Source organism: Falco punctatus, assembly GCF_963210335.1.
Source record: "Falco punctatus genome assembly, chromosome: 19".
Classification (NCBI taxonomy): Eukaryota; Metazoa; Chordata; class Aves; order Falconiformes; family Falconidae; genus Falco; species Falco punctatus.
The window spans coordinates 5,882,044-5,902,375 of NC_137599.1; the positions used below are offsets into that span (position 1 = coordinate 5,882,044).

General features: G+C 46.5%; 1 protein-coding gene and 1 long non-coding RNA gene across 7 annotated transcripts in view; both read left to right on the forward strand.

Annotated features, from left to right (window-relative positions):
• KANSL1 (KAT8 regulatory NSL complex subunit 1) overlaps positions 1-20,332 on the forward strand; it is a 101,928-nt gene that overhangs the window by 39,579 nt on the left and 42,017 nt on the right. The window lies entirely within an intron of this gene.
• Positions 3,385-18,344, forward strand: LOC308055554. Its single transcript, XR_013924559.1, has 2 exons — positions 3,385-9,584; positions 10,568-18,344. It is a non-coding gene; the product is annotated as an uncharacterized lncRNA (long non-coding RNA).

A 20,332-nucleotide genomic window follows, 5' to 3' on the forward strand; every position in this document is an offset into this window, starting at 1 on the left:
CTGTGTATCCTCTCAATCTCTCTTTTTCTAGAAGGAGGAGCTTACGGTGGAGTTGGGAAGTACATGGTGTGTCAGGCTGCTGGAGTTCAACAGCGATGAATTTAATTTAACAAATTCCTCCTTGAGACTCAAACCTCCAGCACAGATTAAGCTCCGTTCACTCAAAGCTGTGGTTGTCCTCTGCATTTGACTCTGGTCTAACATTCCTCCCACTGAAGGACAGGGAATGGCTCCTTGGGGAAGGTATCAAAGGCTCACGATGCTTGATCCGAACACCCTTCTGGTGGTAGCCCCCCCTGCAGCAGAGTACGTGGGGTTCCCTTTGTTTGCACCCTCAGGTTTGCGTTGTTGCTGGCCGCACTCTCAGGCTGCTTGGTCACTGAAACAACTTGGGTGCATTTATGCAATTCTTGTCAGGTTTTAGCTTGTTTTTTGACCGTCGTTCCTTGTGCTGTAGCAATAGCTTTCTCGCGTGCTGCAGAACTGCGCAGCTGAATGTACCAAAAGACACTTCTTTGAGCCTGTGTTGGAAAGAAAAGCCTTTGGAAGAGGGAGGGGGGGGGGGTTAATACACTGTTTGATCAGATGTTGGCTTCCTTCCCGACCTCGGGGCTGGGACCCTTTGGAGCCCTATTGCATAAGAACAACAGAGCAGAGAAGATTTAAACCAGCAGTGAGCCCCGTCCCGGTGCTGCTCTGATCCCGTGGTGGTCGCGCTGCGCGGCGAACTTCAAATAGCTGATGCTCGTTTCTGAGAATGTCATGAACTCCGTGGTTTGGGTTCTTTTAGCAAAACCTCTTGAGTGAGTCTTAAATCATGTGTATATGGCTAATTTAAAACACCCCTTAAACTTGTAGCATATCCTTTCTGTGTGGAAGAGTGTGCTCATGCATGCAGCGTGAATTTGTCTTCTGCAGGAAGCACAAAGCACGTGATTTGGATGCTGCCGTTGGGAGGATGATTTCTTATGGCTGAAAGTGCTTGTGATCATTCCTGAAATAAGTTGCTTTTATTTCCTGCTCATGTCTTGCCAAATGTCCTAAAGCTATATGTTCACCTTTTTTCCCCAGCAGTACTGGGAGCTGTTAGGTAGAGCTGGTCCCCTGCTTCTGTTCTAGTTGCTCTGAAAGTGAAGAAAAACTTTAATGGGTACTTTTTAATTTCCTTATTAGACAGTTGAGAGTCCGTATGGGAGAGAGACTTCATATGTGTTCTTACTGCATGGGGAAGATTTTACTTCACAGCTCTTCCCCTCTTAATCACCAAAGTCTGTAGTGAAGCTGTTTTGTAGAGAATTATGCTTAAATGGTATCACAAGCACTTGGATGCTCAGACTATTAAGTCTGTCTTGCATGGTGTGGTGTATGTGAAAATGTATAAAAGCTGTTACATTCTTTGCTAGTACACACCTTTTCCTCCTTTTCAGGGAAATTAGCATTAGTATCTTGGTAACTCTTGCAGCTGTGGCTTACGGCCTCAGCAACTGCTTATTTTTGTTGTGATTGCAAATACTTGAACATCTTCTTGTTCTCATCAGGTTAAGGATAGCTCCCTCTGTCAGTGGTAAAGGCTTGAATCATAAACCTGGGATTCAAACATGTGAACGGCTGTGGTGAGATAAATTGGAATATAAGCTGCAGATGCCAGCTGCTCCGCAGTGGCTGTGTGCGTTCTTGCCCTGTTGTGTTTTCCGTGGAGGGACGAGACCTCTGCGTTGCTTTAGGATGGGAGAGCGCCCGAGGCAGGTACGGTGTGTCACCTAACCAGAGTCACTCTGCCTTGTTTTGAGGGTATGAGCTCCCCTGCTCCTCTGAACAGTCGAGGGGCTCTTGGCCTGAGCAGTGGAATTTCAGAAGCTGAAAGTTGGCATGGGGATGTGCAGATATTGCTGTTTTCTAATGTTAAATATAATCCTTCTCTTGAACAGATTAATGCATAAAACCATTAGACAATTGCACACAGCAGCCTCTTGTCCTGCTGGCACAGATAAATCCTAACGGTGGATTTCAACCTCTCTCATTCCGAGAAAACTGCTCAGCTTCTGCTGGAGAGACGGCTGCTGCTGTTCCAGGGGTGTGCCAGTCGCATCGCTCGCCTGGCGAGGGCTGGGGCTGCTCTGAGCTGCCTTGCTGGGTGCCGCCTGGCGATTAGTTTATTTGAGAACTGGGAGTATGTTTAAAAGGTTCCATAATCAGCAAAATAACTTGTCACATAAAAATTGAGCTTGTATTTTCTGTGTTATAGCATTTTAAGGTGAAACTTCAGGGAGTGTTTTAGGTATGATTGCAAGCTCCAGCAGAGTTAGCGTGGTTTTTTTGAGAGGGAGAGATACCATCCATATTAAAAATGCCTGAGAAGACTATAGGAAAATAAAGCACGGGGGAGGTGATTGATTAATGTCCCTCTCAGTTGGAACAGGTAGTTAAATTAAAGCAGACTAGCTGATGGCATTCAGCAAGCAGTCTCCTCTTTAAGGTTGCAGTTTTCTATTCTGGATTTTCTCTCGACTGGTGTTTGAACTGTGTCCCAGCGTTTGCTTGTCTCATGTACCACGTCACTCCTTGTGTTCGCGCGCTGACCGTTGTACTCTTAGACCAAGGTTAGTCCTGGATTTAGTCATATCATATGCTATTTTGAGAGCTGTGGGTGCCAGGCGTGTTGCAGGGTGTGTTTAGCCTGCCAGCCTTGGGGGATACCTACCTGAGGGGGGGGGGTACCCTGGGGGTACCGGCTCTCCAGCAGGACCTGCCCAGGCTTCCCTGCGCTGCTGGCGGTGCCCACATGCCCTCCCAGCCTCCCTGCCGGGGCTGTGGCCACCGGTGGTGACATTCGGAGCCCGGCTCAGCCCCGGTGCTGCCTTGCTTGTCCAACTAGTCGTCCTTAGTCAGCAGACGTCTTCTCCCGGTGGTCCGAGCTGTGCCACTCCCGCGGGAGCCTGCCCGGCCAGGCTGTGGCTGCCGTTAAGGCTGGGCTCTGCCCTGCTGCCTCCGATAAGGATGAAGAGGGGCCCTCTGTGCTGGGGCAGAGTGATTGCCATGTTGCACCTTTTGTTAAGGACATTCCTTTCCTGCTTTATATTAATAATAATAATAAAAAAAAAGGCGGAGGGGGGGCATGAGGGATGGGACAGAACTCCCCTCCTGTAAAGCAGAACTGATTCTTCTTTTTACCCCTGAAACTTGCAGTCCCCTCCTGCCCTCTTGCATTCATGTCAGAAGCACCCTGTTTGTTCCAGCTGATGAATGCATGCCTCCTGATGTTTTCTGCCTCTTCCCTTGGTACTTTGGGATAGCACTGTTACCGCCACCCCCCCCACCCCACCCCACCCCACCCCACCCCCCAAAAAAAAAACCCAAAACAACAAAAAAAAAAACCCCAAAAAACCCAAAACCCAAAAAACCATGATTGCACAGAACACACGAGTGGCCAGGGGCTACTGCACGAGCGGGTGCAGCCTGGCGTCCCATCACAGGCGCGGTAGGCAATCCGACTGCCAGGCACTGGGAGCAGCAGTCCAGTATCTTGAGACTTACAAATCACAGTAACAAGGACAATATTCACAACTCTGGCCGGGCTGTTTTTCATTAAGAGTAAGAAAAATGTGAAGTCCTTCAAATTTTGTAAAGGCTTTTGACATGTGAGTACTCAGTGATGTGCTACAAGATCTGGAGGAAAATAAACTTTTGATTAAAGAATTAACTCTGTCCCAGAAACTCCCTGCAAACCATAGAGGGTTTGTCAGGTACAAGGAGGGAGACCTGGGCTTGGGTGTTCTGTTGAAGAAAGCTGCTTGCTGTGGCTTTCCATCAGGCTGCCGTGCTTTCTGTCTGCGCTTATAAGCTGCTTTCATTGCTTCTTGCCTGAACCTCATTTTGGAACTTAACTATACATAAATATTTATATGTAACATTTTGGTTAAACCTTTTAGGGCTTTTCTTTCACTAAAGTTCCCCATGGAAGGGCTGTGCTGACTCACTATGGAGGTCAGAAAAACTTTATGGGCTGTAAAGATGAGACTTCTGTAGCTCTGTGGGTATCCTGTGACAAAAGTTAAACTGCTTTTTTCCTGGTTTTAAGGATAATTCTCTGCCATGCAGGAACGAGTTTTCCTATTACTTCATTTACTTTTAGAGTTGGAACTTGGCTGTGTGGATTTCTGTACCATGTCTACAAAAAGCAGACATTCATGTCGCTGTGTACTGACAAGCAGAAAGACAAATTCAGAATGATCTGCTCTGGAAAGTATCCAAACATTTTAATTTGTGTGTATGTAATTCTAGTATCTCTACTAGAGCCAAGTCTGCTCTCCTTAGACTTGATGATAATGCTTAGCACATGTAGTGTTTTCAAGATGAAAACACTACACAAACATTAACTAACCTAGCAGTTAAGCTTTAAACTTTCTTTCAGCTAACATTTACTTAGGTTTGAGAGCAGGCTGCTGTGCGTGCTGCCCTGTGCCAGCTGTAGCGTTCTATACATCGACTGGGATGCGCGCTGCAGGATGGGCTGGCAAAGAGCGCTAAAAATAGCTGCGGATGGCTCTCCTGGGTAGCGGAGGAAAACTCGAATCGCTTTTTTGAGTATGAATCGCTTTACTGATCTGACCAGAAACCTGGTGACCACATCTCAGCTACCACTTCAATCGGAGCACTGAACTGATTCTTCTGGTGATCATCTTTAAATTTTCATGTAGGTGGTAACTGGGCCGATGTAACTGATGTCACTTCTAGTGAAATGATGAGGCAGCAATGAGCTCTTGCTTCTGCTCGGGGACTGGATCTGACTACTCTGGCATAATACCGTGTTCCAGAAGCCGTGAGGCTGTCCTGCCTTTGTTGCCGTACCACTGGTAATTAATATCAGTCAGCCAAAGGACTGAATTTGGTAAGCAAAGCAGCTGAAGTAACAGCAGCTACTCTGCAAGTAACTTCTCTTGGGACCTCCGGAGCTCCCACCGCTGTTTTGTGTGTGGGGGGGTACTGGATAGCTGAGAGGTGCTTTCATTCCCAGGGACGAGTCCTTGAGAACCGTTCCTGGCTCACGCAGCATCACAGGGAAGTTTTGAAAACATTTTATCTTTGTGCTTTTGCTAGCGGGTTATTGTCGCTTCCTTTCGTTCACTTAGCAGAACAGGTGGCCTTATTCTTCGCTGTCTTGGCAGATTTCCTCTTAAGGCTTATTTTAGAGTTGAAAGAGGAAGAGGGCATAGTGTGCTTTTTGAAGCTGTATTCACTGAGGACTGTATTCCCACTAGCCTTGTGAAGTCTACAATAGTTACTTCAGGATTCTTTGCTGTTTGGAAGTAATTACGGTTTCTCTATCTTGAAGTGAGGAATGTTGCCCTATAAAAGAATGTAACCAGGAGAAGCACTGAAGCATGGAAAGAAGGATGGCAGATTTTATTTGCTGCCCCAGGATTATTCCGCTTTGTCTCAAGACAGGTGCAGGTTTTGCAGGAGCTTCTGAAGGCTTGGAAAGATGAAAATAAACATGGTCAGCACTCTTCATCTTTGACTAGTAGGTGGTTGAACAGAATTGCTGCATAATGAATTTTACCATTTATTAACCCCCTCCTTCCCCCCACCTTTGTCCCACTTTCTGTACCTTTGAGTAAAGCCTGACCTGAAGTGTCTGGCAAGCAGATGTGGAGATGCTATATCGCTGCAATTAGATAATGCTTTTTCTGGTTTTACATATGTTTTTTGTAATAACAGTTGAAAATGGGCACAGCCTGTTCTTCTCCTGCTTTGTGAAATCAATAGAGAAGCTTAATTTTTCTTTTAAAAAAGAATGTTCTGTTATTACTAAATACATTTTTAAAGGCTATTGGTTTTGTCAACAGTCTGAGCAGCAGAAAGGGAGACAGATGCTTGTGATAGGTTGTTCTGTGTGTGCTTGAGGAAAAACCGAACACTGATTTAGTAGGAAGAGTCCAACAGCTGTGTCACCTCTGTCACACCATGCCTCTTGCTGCCTGCAGGACAATCTGAGTAATCAGATTCTCCAGTGAATTGGAGCTGGGACACTTTCGGTTGTTTGTTCTTTTCTCGGTATATGATTCATTTAGTTTTGACTGGGACTTTGGGAGAATGACTGAAGCAGTGGTGAAGCACTGGGATTGCGTATTAGGAGTAGCTCCAAGAAGAGATGCTTGTTCCAGGTCTGTTCCACCTCCTTGTTTTCTAATTACTTATTTGAATTTGTCCCTGCTCAGATCACCTGTAATAAATCAGACACCTAACAGGTTACATGACCCTGGTTTCTGTCTCTTCTGACAAAGGTCTTTAAATTATATTTTTGGTAAGGTTCTTAAAAGCAATCAGCTGCTGGAGGATTGCTTTTAAGAACCTGGCTACGTTTGAACACAGTTGTATTTCAAGTCTTACCTGGCCCAGGTATTTTAGGATGCCCCATGCATGTGGCTGTAGGACTGTAACCCCGACATGCAGCTTAGAGACCTGCTTGAAGCTGTCCTGGTAACACATGTGCCAACATGCTATAAGTAGCGACTTCCCAAATGTAATTATTTTCTTTATTGTTCTGTTAATAATGTGTGAAGGAGGTGTAAGCTGCACCCAGATCATGCCCCCTTCCAGCACCGTTTCCAGCTTGAGAGGTAGGTGCATCCCCTGCCTGCCTGAGCATCTCTTCCTTCAAGGGGGAGGTATTTCAGTAGCGGACCTTCCTTGCTGCCAGGCGCGTGGATGATGCTGAGCTGGGGTGGGCTGTCCTAGAGACTGATTTGCCAGAGTAAGGTATCCATCTATGCTCTCTGCTAGCTGCTGAAAAAGGGGGGGTGGATAGGAATTGAGGGGAGTCGTTACATCCACGTGAGGCATGGAGTCTTGCCTGCCAGTTTTCTTCATTTTGGGCTTGCTTTGAAGAAGGTGGCATGCATCAGATCTGATGTCAGTGCTTTCTGCTGGATCCTTGCCATCTGGTAATTTATTTTCTGTATGTGCCTTTAGGCAACCTGTAGTAACCAAAATTTGCTGTTCTTGATCCATGTCCATCCATCTTTCACATTCTCATTTCATTGATGTGCATAACAGTGAGTTGAGGGCATCTCAACACCCTGCATCTTTTGGGGGAGAGTTTAATGGAAGCTAGAATTAAATCCTTGGATTAAAGACTCTGTGATGGAGCTGATTCCATTATGCGATCCACACACTTAGTTCTGTCTGTCAAAACCACCACGTCAAAGTTTGCGCGGCTGAATGTTTTAAGGCTTTTAGTACTTGCTGGGTACTGACGGTTGGGACACGTTGCTAGGACTGAAACTATTTTCTGCTTGAACGCTCGCCGAGTGAGCACACAGGGTGTACGGGCAGTGCATCTTGGTCCTCCAGCTGCTGGCCTTGGAAGAGCAGGACAAGGCTGAGATGGATAGAGCAGTGCAATGCGTTGGGCAGCGGGACAGAGAAGCGGCTGGAAGGAGACAAAATGATATTGAAAGAACTGGCAGGAAAAGGAGGAGAAAGCTTAGAGAAATGGTGTCAAGATAACTTTTTTTTTTCCCCTCTGTAGCCTTAGTTCATAAGGCCAGATGAGATCATTTATGTAAGAAGAGATCATCTTAGAGGCTGTGTGATTTAGCTGAGTAAATTCTGTTTGCTTGGGCTAGAATGAATTTTCAAAAGCACTTCTTAACTTCTGGCTTGAATTTGCTTAGTTTGATCTTTTAACCATCAGTTCTTGCTCCCTCCCTTGCCTGTTGGGTTGGGAAGGAAGCTATGTAGCGAATATAAGTGCTTGTGGATGTGATCTTGTTGCCTCTTGCCATCTGAAGAGAGCTCAGATTTGAATACGAGATGTGACGGCTTTTTAAGTCTGTTGTCATTGTGGCTTTTCTGTAAAATTTTCTGGCTTGTGAATGGATCACTTGCCTTTTTTTTTGACAAGGCTTTCGTGGTGGTGTTCTAATTCCAACAGTGTCTTTCCTCAGTGAATCAAAAGCATCTTTCTTCCCTTAAAAAAAAAAAAATCGAAATCCCAACACTGTAATTCTGGCCTGTAGTCTTTTGTCACTCCTAAATATGGTCAGAACTGTTAAGTGTGTTTTCATGCTTTCGTTTGCTGTCAGTACAAGTAAGCCGTCTTGCTGTCAGTGGTGTGTCTTACTACTTTTTTGTTTTTCAGTCAAGGTTTATTTAGATTTTTGTTTCTGCAGAAACTACTCAAAATGCCTCCTGTCCTGGTCTCCCATTTCAGTTGCTCATCATCTAGGATGCAGTTTGTCTGCTCTGTGTGCGAGAACCACACCGATGGCTTGGGAAAGCAGCTGTGGAGTGTTAAAAGATTATTTTTTAAAAAAAGAGTTATCTTTAAACAATTAAACACTAAAAAGAAAAAAAATACATTTATTTTCATTTGTGGAGCTTTAGGCTTGGAAAAACCCAAACGTTTACAGAAGGCACTGAAATGGCATTGCAGTTCTGACATGCTTGGTTCTGCAATGAGAGGGATGTGTTGGGATTGTGTCACAAGACGAGATGAAGCAGTGAGGCCTCCCTTTCTCTGACAGATAGCTAAATGTGCTGGCATAATAATTTCCTTTAATGCACACAGGTGATAGTTGTCTTGTAAAGTTTGCACAAAGGTTATATTGACGCCAGCGGGAATTCTGCTGAAGATTGAAGGTAGTGTGCCCTAAATTCATGCTGTCCTTTAGTCCATAATTATAAGTGCACTTTGGCTCCGTTCCCAGGAAGACGTTGACACCTCTGAATGTGAGTTGCTGGGAGGTGAACAGCATCTTGTGCTTGGAGATGCGAGTACAGGGTCCCCACCCAAACTAAAACGGACTTCTCGCTTTGTGTGTACTGCTTGTCAACTTCGGAGCATGGGACTGTGAAATTGAACCGGAATTTCGTTGAAGAATTCCTTGGACGCTTCTTTCTTGGCTTAGATGCTCTTGCCCCCTTCTTCTTCGTCTCCTTTTGCCATGCCATCTGTCTGTCACTCGCTTTCTCATTTCTCTGACCTATTTATGAAACATATTTGCGCAGCCCCTTTATGCAGTGTTTGCAGAGGAGTGTTTGAATTGTGACCAGACTTATTTCCTCTTCCTCTTCGTCAAATTTATCAGGTCCAAAAACTACCCATCGGATTCAGTGGGGTAACTCTGGTCTTGTTTTAAATGTACATGCTGTTGGCTTTAAATTTATGTGGTGTGGGTTTCAAACCAGAGCTGCACGGTGAATTCTCTGGCAGTGGTGAGGCAGGACAGGGCAGCAGCGCGAGCCTTGGAGGTTGTGATTTGTCTGTCCGAGCACTGGCAGGAGGTGGGGTTGGGTTTGGGTTGCAGCGCTTGCTTGCCGGAGTTCAACTTTCACAAAGAGGAACTTTATTTACAAAGCTTTGTACAGTGATTTCATTGTCCCAGTAATGCCCGGCATGAAGGGGAGCATTGAGGCTCTGTCACGAGTCCAGGTTCCCGAGCCCACACCTGTCAGTGGGCGGCAGCAGCCGGTCGCCCCCCGCGATCGGGGCTCTCGCCTTTCTCACGTTGAAGGATTAAGGCTGGGATCTGCTGCAGCTGGTCTCAGGCTCCAAAGCCCAGCGGTGGACTCTGGAAGCGGTAAGATTGCTTTAGCACGCAACATTGGGATAGGACGCGCTACCGCAGCAGCAACCAGTGTTCCTGCGCCTCCTTTTCTTGCTCATTGCATATTCTAGAAAAAAACCACAGTAAATTTCCAACTGTCCTGGTTTCAGCTGGGGAGTGGAAAGAGGCTGTGTGGTGCTTAATTGCTGGCTGGGGTTAAACAGTGACACCAGCAATCCCCCAAATCTCTCCATAGTAAGTGTTCATGGTAAAGCAGGAGCTTAGTGCGCTTGGTGTTCTCTGGTGCAGGACCTCGTGTCCCACCTAGCAGCTCATCTGACAGAAGGGAGTGCCTTTGAGTTTGGGATATTTTCAAGCCTTGTATAAATCATTCAAAAAAATGTAACAAAAAAAAACCAACCAAAAAATGGGTTGGATGGTGCCATACACATAGGGAACAATGCAGTGTAGTTGGGATTTGTTCTGGAAAGGGTTTTATATTGTCCACATTTGTCTGCTTGAGATAGCAAAGGAAAAAACAGGGAGAGGGAGGAGGGACAGAGTGGTGCTGATAAGGCGGCTCCCTTTGGGTTTCCTGCCTGCACGGTGGGAACAGATCTGTCCTGCCGGTGATGGATCCAGGGCTGAGGATCGCTGCTCACGCATTTGTGTGCATTCCCTTCCAAAGAAAGTGTTGTTTCGTTTATTTTCCCCGTAATTGAATGTTACATAGGCAGAGGTGGCTGTGAAGGGATGGCAGGATTTTGAAAACTTGCTGGACTTCATGCCCCCACTGCATAGGGACTTTCTCTGCAAACGTTATCTAGGAAATTTTGCCATTTCCTTTGAAACTAATTATTGTCCGGTCTCCAGTGCTCAGGCTGGCAAGGTCGCTGTGAAATTGGAGCTTTGGGGGAAGGGTGGATTAGGAAAAAAAAAAAAAAAAAAAAAAAAGGGCAAAAAAAACCCTCTTGATGTAGGCTGCTGTAGATCAGATTGTATGTTTTCTTTTGTAGATCAGGCATGCTAATAAACATATTCAAGATTACTGAAGGGAAGGAACGGCTATAGCGCTTTGGTCGTGTGGTTTTCTTTGAGGTTTTTTTTGCTTGAGACACCGAAGAAAGAAAACAGAGCACAAGGGGAGAAAAAGAACTGCTGAACAAAGCGTGACCTCTCCCCAGCTTTATGAAATAGCGAAAGTGTCTCTGGGAAGAACCTGAACTGCAGGGAGGGAACGAGAAAGCATCCGGGAGCATGTAACCGGTCGTGACACACGAATGGCCGCACATTCCTGCTCCCCAGATTTGCATAGAAGATGCCTCGCGTAGCTGAACTAATAAAAAGCCCAAAGAATAGCTCTTGCCTACAAGTTACTACAAGGAGTGGATTGTTAACCTGCTGCTGACCCCCTCCCTTTTTCTTCAACCTCAAAAAAAATGAAATGAAGCCCATATAATCGCTCCTAAACTGTGTGTATCTGTAAGATGCGTGTTTTGCTCCAGAAGAGGCACACTTGCCTGCAAGCTGCAGCCCTTGCAGTTGGGGAGGGCGGCCATATGATTAGCAATGACACAAGGTGAAAAACCTCCCTTTGTTCTGCTTTTTCTCACCGACCTCCACTCTGCTGGAGAGGGGTGTGCTGCCTTGATCAGAGGGAGCTTTTTTTGGCATGTGTTGAATTAATTAAAAGAAAGGAGGTAGTAAATTGATGGTTACAGTGGAATTTCTTCTGTGATACTAAATCCGTTCCAGACTAAAGCCATCTTCTGCCTGGCCCAATAAATACACCATAGGTAACAGCTACTCTTGAAGGTGAGCCAGAACTCCTCTGGCCATGTTAGAGATGAGAAAAAGATGTCAAGTACCGCATCCAGGATCAAAAGGTATATCTGTGATGGAGCAAGGAATTAGCAGATCCCGGCTTTGAGAAGGCATAAGACCTTCTTCCTCCCCACCACTGCTGTGCCGTGTTGCAGGAGCTGACTGTCGGCTGCTCCCTCAGGAAAGGTTTTCCTGTGTGATACAGCAAGTAAGTGCAGGGATTGGGGTCCCACGTAGTTCACCATGGGTATAGAAACACATACTCTGCTGTCAGCTTCTTGCCCTTCTTATTTTTTTTGTCTTGTCTTTAGTTTTCTTCCTGGTCAGATGTGGATTTCCTGAGAGCCTGCCTGGAGTTAGTTCCATATCTCTGCTCTCGGTGACAGTTCACATGTTTTATAAATCTTGCGGGCCGATGCCTTTTGGCTCTGTAGAAGAAATGTGGCTGCACACTTGTGACCTTACATACTTGAACTCTCTGCATTATCCGGAGTTTTATCATCTGAAGCCTGTCTCCACTGCCAAATCATGGCTAGAGACCTAGTAACTGTTTGGTAACAGAGGAAAAGTATTTTTTTAGAGATGCAAACAGGTCATGAGTTGAGGGAGTGGCATCTAAGGAGTTTGGGTCAAAGTTGCACATCAGCAAGAGGTTTGTACTTTAAGCTGTGCACTGTAATGAAATAATTGCATATGGTCCAGGTATCTAGGGTAAAGCAGAGTCTTGCTCAGCCCAGCAAGAGTCGAGAGGGAAATGGTAACAAAAACGTATATGGCCTTTAGTGGGACATGCTGGATGTCTTACCAGAAGAACTGGAGAGAAAACCCAGGAGTTGATTCTCCAGTCCATTCACTTTTAAGCTAGTGTATGAAGGACCTGGAAAGCGCATCATTCATTTCTCTGCCCTTCTGAGCACTCCAGAGTGGATGCAAGTTAAAGGTTTGTATGTGCACGTATGTACTTGAAATAAAAGCCATGTTCCATATGAAACTTATGTTACATACTAAGCTAAAAGCTCTGTGGGTTGGGTTGCTTGGGTTTTTTTGTTAGCGTGGTCTTACAAAAAGCTGCAGCAGGGCTAGGAGAAGTGCAGGAGTATTTTGTTTTGTGTGGAGTTCAGGATGTGCTGGTGGTCTGTTTTGCTCTGGCTGTCCAATATGTATATGGCCTGAACAGGAGGGTGGGGAGAATTCATATTTTATTATTGAACTGAAGCTTGTATCGTGGAATTCCTTTGTGAAGTACTGAAACCAGGTGGATTTTCTGAGCATTGCGAGAAGCAGGTTGGGGGACAGAACAGGCAGCACTTAAGTGTCATATCTGCCTAAGCCTGTACTGGTGTCCACCTCACCCCCTGGTGACACTTGGGAGTGAAGAAACCTGTGTAGCCAGTTTTTTCTCACCTTTGCATAATGGTTGTTTCCGTGTTGAAGATATAAATGTGCTCTAAATGATAACTGCAGAAACGCTGCAGTTAAGAGTTTTTGTTTTCCTGAGAATCTTGGTTATTGAGAACTTGCGTTGTTACCCATCGCATCTGATGTGAGCAAGGGGCTGCCCACGAGCTTTTCCCTTCATCTAAAGGAAAGCTGCAATCTGGTGTGACGCTGGGATGATCAAGCAGAACGGAGACTTGTGTAAACTGTGCATTCTCCATTCTCACGTGGCTTTTAGCTGCACGTTGCTTTTGAAGGTAATATCATGGCCATCTAAACAGCAACCTGGTTAAAGAGCAACCTGCCTACTCGCTTTGTTGCCGATCTGCCCAACCACATCCATCCAGCCCCTGTATTTGGCACGTCCTGACCGCTCCTTTTGCTGCCGGTGGCTGGTGCTGGAGCCCCACGCGGGCGCTGGGCCGGCGAGCTGCCACCACCAGGACCTGCGCCACCAGGACCCCCGAGAGCAGGGCACTGTGGATTCTCCAGGCACTGTGGATTCTCCATGGTCTCTTGTAGCGGCTCAGCGGCCTCGTGCAGCAAACGGCAATTTGCAGTTTGGATGGTTTGCATAGGAATCCCAGCGTTCATTAGCCTCCTTAGCTCAGAGCCCTTATAAGTCTGCGGACTTACTCAGATCCTGCTTCCTTCCCCCTCCAAGGCATGCATGTTGTCCCAGGGTTTGAATTACCCCGTACTCTTTTCAGGAAAATAAATAGGGTATCTGTAAGTTTGAACATTAAGGCCTTTGTCAGCCCACAGTGAGTAGCAGGGGCCTCCTGTGGATAAAGCTACGTTTGGGAGGGAGGTCCTTGTTTTACAGTGCTTTGAGTTCTGGTGAAGGATGGAGGCTCGACAGCATTGAGACTGAAGTCCTCTGTCCAGGGGACAGGTGGAGCCCCAGCCACGAACCTTTTCCCCCTTTTCACTCCCCACCGCGTGTTGCCCTTGTCCCAAAGGGCAGCGCATGCAGCCGGGGTGGAGGAGAGGACGTCGACCGACATGGCTCAGTTCGCAGCCCTCCAACGGTTTGCCAAGGGGAGCCTTCGGTCCTTTTTGTCTCGATCGTTTCCTAGCAGATCATCCAGATCTTGTTTTTCAGCTGATGTTCGTGCCACCTCTTAGCCGTGCCATGCTGCTCGCTGAGGGTGTGCGGGGCAGCCCTCGCCGCTCCTGCAGCCTCACGGAGGCAGAGTGGATCCCACGCTTGTGTCTGTGTCCAGTGAAATACTCCATTCCGCTGGACATTCCTGGACAGCTTTGCAGGCCAAAATCAAAGTTTCTCCAGCAGGGAGTACACATGTTACTGGTTAGGTGCGTGTCCTGCCAATATGACCCGCTCTCCTGAACTCACCAGCTCCCACTGAAGCTGGCGATGAAGCTGTTTTATAGTTAAACAGAAAAGATGGATCACAGCTCAGCAGTGACACTTCTTCCCATGGTATGGTACTGCATCGCCCTGATGTGATGCCCAAAAGAGCTACAAGGCACTGGCTTTGGTCTGGCTTGAAGCAGACTTTTGCGTTAGTTAAATTGGCAATTTGTTATCGCAGAAATTCCTGATTTTTAATTGCTGCTGGCAAACATGTTCAGAAGATAGTAAGGGCTAAAATAGTGGTTCTTAAACTGTGCTCTGTGGGACCATGCAGAGGGACTTGCAGATTCATTAAACGAGCTTTTTGATGGAAAACTTGATAAAGGAGCCAGGAATGCCCAAGAAATTCAGGGGTGTTGACAGACATCCGCTGGTGCGAAAAATGTGGCAAGCGCTAGCGGAGGGAAGTGACATGATGTGTTGGTTTGTTGCATGCAGATGAGATGAGAAGTTCCCTGAAAAGCCTTCATTAGCGGCCAGAGTTGCTCTTCTGGAAGGTTCTTTGAGCTGGTCAGAGTTCTGTCCTTTCTTGGAAAGCAGAGATGGTCTTTTATGTCTCCCATTTGATGTTTGAATCCTGTGTTTCTTCAGTCCTTTGTACGCTGGAGCATCTGTTACAAAAGGGGTTTCACGTGGCCAGACAATGCAGATTGTGCCTTTCTTCTGCTAATGGAAATAAAACTTGATTTTCGCAGCCTCTGAGCAAGCTGCATTCTGGCTGTCCTCAGCACCCGCCAGGACCACTCTGCCCAAAGCTCCTACCGCTTGTGCCCCTGCCTTACCAGCCCTGAACCCAGCAGCTGCCCCCGCATCCACACAGCAGTCTTGGTCTCAGATTTGATCCAGTGCCATGAAACCTTTCTGCGTCCTTTGCTGTGGAACATAATTGCTAATTCCTTAATTTACGCCTCCTGGTCTTCTGTCTCCAGCGCTGCCTGTCCACAGTTAAGTAGGCAGAAGCAGACGCCCTTCTCCCTGCCCATGCCACCCCGATGCTCCGTGACTGCTTTGTGCCGTGTTTCGCTATGGCTCCAGGCAAAACTGAACATAGCGTGATTCACATCAGTCTCCTGTTGTTCTCCCTCTCTTGTTCCGTTTCTCTCTGGACTTTTTCACACTCCCGCGCTATATAGTAGTCCTTCAGCCAGAATTATTTTATCCCATTTCTTAGATAAAAGGCTTGGAGGCCAGAAATGTATTATTTCTGTGTTAACTGGAAGGGCTCTTTGGGCTGAGAGAGGGAACTTATCTTGGAGGGGTGCCAGAAATAGCGTGTCTGCCCCTTCCCTTGACTAAATGACCTTCAGATTTAATATTGATGTGTAGCTTTATCCTTGCTCTATTTTAGACTGAAGAGGTGATCTTGGTCTGCTGGGGGACCGCGTTAGGGCATGCCTGTGTAGGTACGTGTGTTACTGCAACTCCCCTGCGCGGTGAGCTGTGGAGGAGCGGAGCACCGCAGCTGCAGACAGAATATCTGCAGCTTTATTGGGTGGGTGTTCGCTTTTCCTAAAAGGATAGAAGCACCAGGCTTTGAGCATTACTTTGAGCAGGGATATGACCTCCCTCTGCTTCAAACCAGAAAAAAAAAAAATATTTCATTTTCCTTACAACTCTGAAGCAACTCAGATTGAAGGCTTGGCAATCAGGGCAAGCCCATGAGTGAGTGGGCATGAGATGCGATTGCACACGTCGGATTGCCTCCTGCAGCACAGCGCTCCCAGCTAGGGCTGGGAAGCAGATTGCTTCTGGCTTCCCCCTGGAAGGCGGCAGGGAGCTTGGGGAGCCTTGGGACTGCACCTGATGGGTGAATTCATACCACTCATGCTGTTATGCATCGATGCTGCCTCTGTCTGCTGTTCCAGAGTTCCCTAAAATCCATTAGTTCGCCCTTACTCCCTGCCCACCCCAGCCCTTTTCGGCATTGGTGACAACTTCTGCTTCGACTGGAAATCCTTCGTGGCTTCTACTTATGTGGTCCTAATGTCACTACCTGGTCCAAACAAATGAGTTTTTTCTGGACTTCTGCGTCTGTGAGAGCTTAAAAACCTGTTTGCTCTAATGAGCAGTGAGAAAGACTGGAACAAAACTTTTTTTGTGAAGAGTTTAGGGCTTTTGTGCTGCAGGTACAGAGCAAAGCTTAATTTTGTGGTGCTCAGAGCTGTATTTATGAACAGAAACTTCACGCTGGCATTCTGCGTTTTGAGACGTGTGTTTGCAAAGCACTCTCCTTGTCCTCCAGGACGTTACGGAGCAGATAAGGAGGATTCGAGGTCACCTTAGTAGTGCAGAAGTTTCCCAGGCCTAGAGAAGAAGCCTGGTTCAGTGTAATCGCTTATCCTGAAGTTTCATTTAGATCTTGGGCTGCAAAACCTGTAGAGTTAAACAAAACCACCCCCCTCCTATGATCCATGACAACATACCCTTTGACCGACCTTAGGTCTTAACGGCTGCACAATAAGAAGTGAAGAGACTGAAGCTGCATTTTCATTCCTGGAAAGACGGGAATATCAGGCGCTACTCACTCCTGTCTGTGGGTACTTACTAGGTGCAGTGGATGGGGGAGAAAAGGAGGACTTTTGTCTCCTGCAAGCTCAACCAGGAGGAAAATGAAAACAGGTTTTATTTGTTAGGCTGCTCGCTTCAGTCCTGCTTGGACTGCTGGGGATCAGAAGTTGCTTAGTTGAAAGTAGTTTGGTAGATGTTTGCATCTCATGTTAGTCTATAGTGAGTCCTTTGGTAAATACTGAAGGAGTCATCATCTCTCCTCTTGCAAGGAGAGCTGGAGCATGGGGATACAAGGAGTTCTCCACTTCAAATTAACTAGTTCTTCTTGGATATCTCATTGTGAAATTGGTTTTCTGCCTGAGTGGAAGGCTTTGCAACAGAGATGACTAGCTGCACTTGTTTAGACCAAGTTGAGGGCAGCATGATCATGCCTTTGCTGGTGCTGTTCTCTCTGTGGTGTGAGCTGGAAGGTTTAAATGTCCTGGAGAATAATTCCATAAATTTTGCCTTTGGTAAACTCTTCTGAACAATGAAAAGCATGTCCCAAATAAGTCCTGTTCTGACATGGTGTTGTATTGATGCTGTTCACCAATGGGAGCTCTGAGCTGCTGTCCTCACACTGGCAATAATTTAACATAGTTTCTGTATTATGGAATATTGATTTACTGTGGAGCATAAAAATGTGCAGTACTCAGCAGAAGGGCCTCACCAATTGTTATGCTCCAGGAACACTGCTGCTCAGGAATGTGAAATAAATTTTCCCTTTTAACAATAGATCCTGATTTGCATAGTCTCTATTCTTGTTTCCCCAGGGATTGTGCCACTAATGGTCTACAGTGAGCGCTACACCACTTTGACACCAAACTACTCTATTTGCACACATACAAAGGGCTTTGCTGTTGAACAAGTGTAATAAATTTTTCAAATGGTTTACTTTGTGCTGTAATTGTCTCCTCTCCGTTGAACACTTAGTTTTGTTTGAAGAATTTAAGACACCGAACACCCCCTTTCTTCTCTTCTTTGATGTTTTAACTGCATTACTTTCAGGGAAGCTTGGTTTACAGCCATCCAAAAAGTCAAATCGTCCTGTGCTGCCCAGTGTGAGGTAGTATCTTGTTGCTGGTTGAAGGAGACCAGGAGCTGTGAATTGCCTTGTTTGCTCAAGCGTACCTTCTTGGGAAGTGTCGATGGCTGCTGCAAGCCCTGGTTGTCCCAGCAAAAGTTGTTCTTTGACAGAGCGTGTCCCAGCAGTTTTTATTTATTTTATAGTGTTTCCTAGAGAGGATGCCGGTTTTCTACAGGGATGTGTTGGGGGAAGCTTGGCTTGTGGTCTTTGCCAGTATATCCGCCTGCACATGCTTCTCTGGTGCTTTGGCAGCAGGCAGAGTTTTAGGATGGAGTTGCAACGTGTGCAATTTGTCAAGTATTTCAAGACCTCTTACTTTAAAGAAATCAAAGAAAATGGCTTGTTGTAGTTGTTGCTGGTTGCGCTCATGGTGTGTTAGTGAAGATGGTGATAACAGCCTCTGTTACCATGTACCATATCCTCTTAGTGAACAGAAGTCACTGGTCCCTAGCTACCGAGTTTGCCAAAGGGAGGTTGTAAATCTCTTGATGAAATCCCACCTCTAATGTGAAGAGGAGGGGGGAAAAAAAAAAAAAGGGCAAAATTTCCATTGGCTTAGTGCTTCGGCCACTTTCTGCTTTCTAATGGAAGAAGTATAACCTCTTAATGAAAAATACAGGCCTAAAAAAGGTAATGACTGTGCTGTCCTGTGCCACCCAGGAAGCTGTTGTAAGTAAAATTGTAATATTGATAAAGGGCCTTACTGGCCAAAAAGGAGGCTATGATCCTGGAAGAAGCTGGTTGTGAGCTTGAACAATCCTATTTTAGGCATTCTGGGGGGAAAGGTGGGCATCTTGGTACTTTGTGTGGTTGAGAATGGCATGTCAATCAGAGAGTTAGGGGAAAAATTGCCAATGAACTGAAAGGGCATTGCAGCTGGAGCAAACTTCCGTTGTTCTGTTATGAACACCTTTCATGCATGGTATAGTCTTTACCTCCTTGCTCCTGGATTTAGCTGCAGGGGGTAACAAACTGCCTTGCATTTTCTGGTACGATGATGATCAGGCAAATTCTGCGCATTGGCAGTGTTAGCTATTCTGCTGGCTGCTGTGCCTGCATAGTTGCTTATGAGCATGTGGAGAGCTATGCTGGAAAAGTGGTCCAATAAATTGTCTTACAAACATGGTATTTTTCAGCTGGCTGCTCTGCTGTGCATCTGGAGCGTCAGTTTTGCCGGCGTAACAGCCAGCTCTTCACGTCCACACTCTTCTGATTCCCACCTCGCTCCCCTACCTTTCCCTTCGCTCCCCACACCTTGCTCTCTAGTTTGTGGGTGCCAAAACAGGATTCAGACATGGCCCAAAATACTTGCATTGGCATAGCTGGAAGAATAAACTCAGAATTTTAGGCTATTGTCACAGAACAATTGTTGCTGCTAAGGGCTGAAGAGCAGCTAAAGCTTGGAATGGCTGTTTTTCAGTCAGCTGAATAAATGCTTGGGGCATTGCATAAATGTCATAGCATAAAGATCTGGAGCACTTAAAATTGAAATATCGCAAAAGTTCAAACCTAGCCCTGGCAACCAGCATGAAGAATTTTCAGTAAAGATCTTAAAAGCATTCAGAAAACTAAGAAAGAGGAAAAAAACCCCAAACAAATCTAAACTCCAGTTCTGAGTCTGAGCAGAGCCTTCTGCTGGGCCGTGTGATTTTGCTTCTGGCTGATTGACGTGCTGCCAAATATATGTCTTGGTCATGAACTCAACAGAAAGTGAAATCATAAGGGTATGGTGGTCATTTTGTTGAACTCTCTCTGTCGTGAATGGGTGTACCACATCACAGAGCCCTTATGATTAGGGGGGCTTTGTGGGCTTAATGGAAAATTAGGGCGCTGCTTTTTTTTTTTTTTTTTTTTTTTTTTAACAGATGACGCCTTGAGATAGCTGAAGAAGATAAGCAAGCCTGGGGGGTAGCACTATGGCAGCGGAGGAGAGCAGTGAGCTTTTTAGGAGCAGAGGCTGGAGCTGCATCTGTGTGTGCTGGTTGGCTGGGGGAGTTGAGCGCTTTGGAGGACCCTCTCCGCAGCAGTCTTTGGGAAGGAGTGAGATGGAGGCGCTAAGGGCAGCGCTAGCGAGGCGGCACAATGTTTTGCCTTAAAGCTTATCAGTAATGAGAGAAAAAAACCCAAACCCAGAAGAGCTTGGAGTGCTCTCCGGTGCTGAGGTGGGTCTGTGCCCTCACACTACCATATCCCCAACGAGTCACCCGCTAGGGGAAGGAAGCTGGGTGGAGGTTGGTGAGGTTGGAGCGCACGTTTTCCACCTACGGCTGCTTACGGGAGCCTCCTGCTGAAGGTCAGCACTGAGCCTTTGGGGGCCTCTGCCTCGACTTCCTTGCCTGGCAGCAGCGAGAAGCGACTGCGGCGCTTGCTGCGGGTCAGCTGAGGCAGAGGAAGGCGAGTTCTGAAAAATGGTAGGAAGGTGCCCAAACGCCTGTCCCAGGCAGCTGTGGCACAGTCCAGACCACTGTGGGATCTGCTGGGCAGGGATTTTCCTGCTGGGCAGGACCA